Below are 3,442 nucleotides of genomic sequence, written 5' to 3'. Positions count from 1 at the left end.
GTTGTGGTGTTCTTTTTGTGAAGAAGAAGGATGGAACGGACCGACTTTGTGTTGATTACCGTCCGGTGAACAAGAAGACCATCAAGAACAAATACCCACTTCCCAACATCAATGAGCTATTCGAACAACTCAAAGGTGCCCAAGTATTCTCCAAGCTTGATCTCCGTATGGGTTATCACCAGATCCGCATTCGTGAAGAAGATATTCCCAAGACAGCTTTCAGAACAAGCTTTGGTTCATATGAATACACTGTCATGTCTTTTTGCCTTGCCAACGCTCCTCCGACGTTCTCTCGCATGATGAACTTCATCTTCAACGCCTACACCAATGACTTCGTTTTGGTCTATCTCGACGACATTCTGGTTTTCTCCAAGAACAAGGAAGATCATGCCAAGCACTTGCGTTTGGTTCTCGATAAGCTCAGAGAACATCAGTTCTACGCCAAGTTCTCCAAGTGTGAATTTTGGCTCGATGAGGTTCTTTATCTTGGTCATATCATCTCTGCCAAGGGCATTGCCGTGAATCCTGAGAAGGTGTCTGCAATTGTGAATTGGGAACCTCCTCAGAACGTGAAACAACTCCACAGTTTTCTCGGTCTCGCAAGCTATTGCCGAAGATTCGTTGAAAACTTTTCCAAGATCACGAAGCCTCTCTCTAATCTTCTTCAGAAGCACGTCAAGTACGTTTGGTCTCTGGAGTGTGATATTGCTTTCAACGCTTTCAAAGAGAAGTTTATCACTGCTCCAGTTCTGACTCCGCCTAATGAATCCAAGCCGTACGAGGTCTTTTGTGATGCCTCTCTCCAAGGTCTTGGCGCAGTTTTGATGCAAGAGAAGAAAGTTGTTGCTTATACATCTCGCCAGTTGAAGCCTAATGAGAAGAACTACCCCACTCATGATCTCGAGTTGGCGGCAGTTGTGCATGCTCTTTTGACTTGGAGGCATCTTCTATTGGCAAGAAAAGTGGATATTTTCACTGATCACAAGAGTCTCAAGTACATCTTCACTCAGCCTAATCTCAACCTCAGGAAAACTCGATGGGTCGAAATGATTCAAGAGTATAATCTGAGTATTGAGTACACTCCAGGCAAGGCTAATGTGATTGCTGACGCTTTGAGCAGGAAGGCCTACTGCAACAGTCTGATTCTCAAGCTTAATCTGCAAGTTGTTCCTCAAGGTTTCCTTGCCAACCTTCAAGTCTCTCCTACCATAGAAGACCAGATTCGCCAAGCCCAGCTTCTTGATGCTATGGTGAAAAAGGTGAAGATTGGGATTGCCAAGAGCCAGTCCAAGTACAAGTGCTACCGCCTTGATGACAAGGACACTCTCTTCTTCGAGGATCGAATTGTTGTACCCAAAGGTGAACTTCGTAAAGTGATCATGAATGAGGCTCACAATTCTCTCCTCTCCATCCACCCTGGGAGTACGAAGATGTATCAGGATCTCAAGCAATCTTATTGGTGGACTCAAATGAAGCGCGAGATCGCTCAATTCGTGAATGATTGTGATGTCTGCAGAAGAGTGAAGGCAGAACACCAAAGGCCAGCTGGTCTCCTCCAACCTCTTGCCATTCCAGAATGGAAGTTTGACCACATTGAAATGGACTTCGTGAATGGGTTTCCAAAGTCCAAGCGTGGCAATGATGCTATATTCGTTGTCATCGACAAGCTCACCAAAGTGGCTCACTTTCTGCCTATCAAAGAGTCGATCACTGCAGCTCAATTGGCGGAACTCTATACCTCTCGCATTGTCTCTCTGCGCGGTATTCCTCAAGTGATCTCTTCAGACCGTGGCAGCATCTTTACCTCGAAGTTTTGGGATTCTTTTCAGAAGGCCATGGGCACCAACATCCGCTTCAGCACAGCTTTCCATCCTCAAACAAGCGGTCAAGTCGAGCGTGTCAACCAGATTCTTGAAGATATGCTCAGGGCTTGTGTGATCTCCTTCAGCATGAAGTGGGAGGATTGTCTTCCTTATGCTAAATTCTCATACAACAACAGTTTTCAAGCAAGTTCGGGCAAGGCCCCTTTTGAAATTCTGTATGGCAGGAAGTGCCGTACCCCTCTCAACTGGTCTGAAACCGGTGAACGTCAGCTTTTGGGTAATGACTTAATCACAGAAGCAGAAGAAATGTGCAAAGTCATTCGTGATAACCTCAAAGTAGCCCAATCCCACCAGAAGAGCTACTATGATAGTAAGCACCGTGATTTGGCTTTCGAGATCGGTGATCATGTTTACCTCCGTGTCTCTCCTATGAAAGGTACTCGTCGCTTCGGTATCAAAGGGAAGCTTGCCCCCATATACGTGGGACCTTTCAAGATTGTCAGCAAGAGAGGCGACCTCGCCTATCAACTCGAGCTTCCTTCAAACTTTGCAAATGTTCATGACGTGTTCCATGTCTCTCAGCTTCGAAAGTGCTTCAAGACTCCTGACCGCACCGTCAACTTCAAGGACATTGAGCTCCAAGAAGATCTCTCTTATCATGAGCACCCAGTTGCTATTCTTGAAGAGACTGAACGCAAGACTCGCAAAAAGTTAATCAAATTTCTCAAAGTCAAGTGGTCACACCATTCCGACCGTGAAGCTACCTGGGAACGCGAGGATCACCTCCGTTCTGAGTACCCGGAGTTCTTTCAGTCCTAGATCTCGGGACGAGATCTTTTCATAGTGGTGGAGTGTTGTAACACCCCGGATATAATTTTGCCTATTTGTACTCCAACTCTTGCCGTTTCCGGCGTTAAGTCATATTTATTTCTCGGGTTCGGGTCTTTGTCTCCGTGTGTTGTTTTCGTTGTCATGCATCTCATATCATGTCATCATGTGCATTGCATTTGCATACGTGTTCATCTCATGCATTCGAGCATTTTCCCCGTTGTCCGTTTTGCATTCCGGCGCTTCGTTCTCCTCCGGTGGTCATTTCTAGCTTTCTTTCGTGTGTGGGGATTAAACATTTCCGGATTGGACCGAGACTTGCCAAGCGGCCTTGGTTTACTACCGGTAGACCGCCTGTCAAGTTTCGTGCCATTTGGACTTCGTTTGATACTCCAACGGTTAACCGAGGGACCGAAAAGGCCTCGTGTGTGTTGCAGCCCAACACCCCTCCAATTTGGCCCAAAAACCCATCAAACTCTGCTCCATGTCCTAGAGCGTTCGATCACGATCGCGTGGCCGAAAACCGCACCTCATTTGGACTCTCCTAGCTCCACTTATGCCTATATATATCTCCCCCCATTCGAATCACGGACGAAACCCTAGCCCCTCTCCTCCTCCGACCGCCGGACAAAAATCTGGACGGCCGGACATTGTCCGCCACCCTCCGCGCCCAGTCAGCAGCCGCCACCTGTCCCCGAGGCGGGCCGCATCGCCGCCACCGCACCGGCCCGCCCAGGACCACCGCGGGCCCCCCTCCTCGCTCCATCCGGGCCGCGCTCGCGCCCCCGCAG

The sequence above is a fragment of the Triticum aestivum genome, chromosome 3A (genome assembly GCF_018294505.1).
Source record: "Triticum aestivum cultivar Chinese Spring chromosome 3A, IWGSC CS RefSeq v2.1, whole genome shotgun sequence".
NCBI classification, from domain to species: domain Eukaryota; kingdom Viridiplantae; phylum Streptophyta; class Magnoliopsida; order Poales; family Poaceae; genus Triticum; species Triticum aestivum.
Note: the sequence above shows the minus strand (reverse complement) of the source record.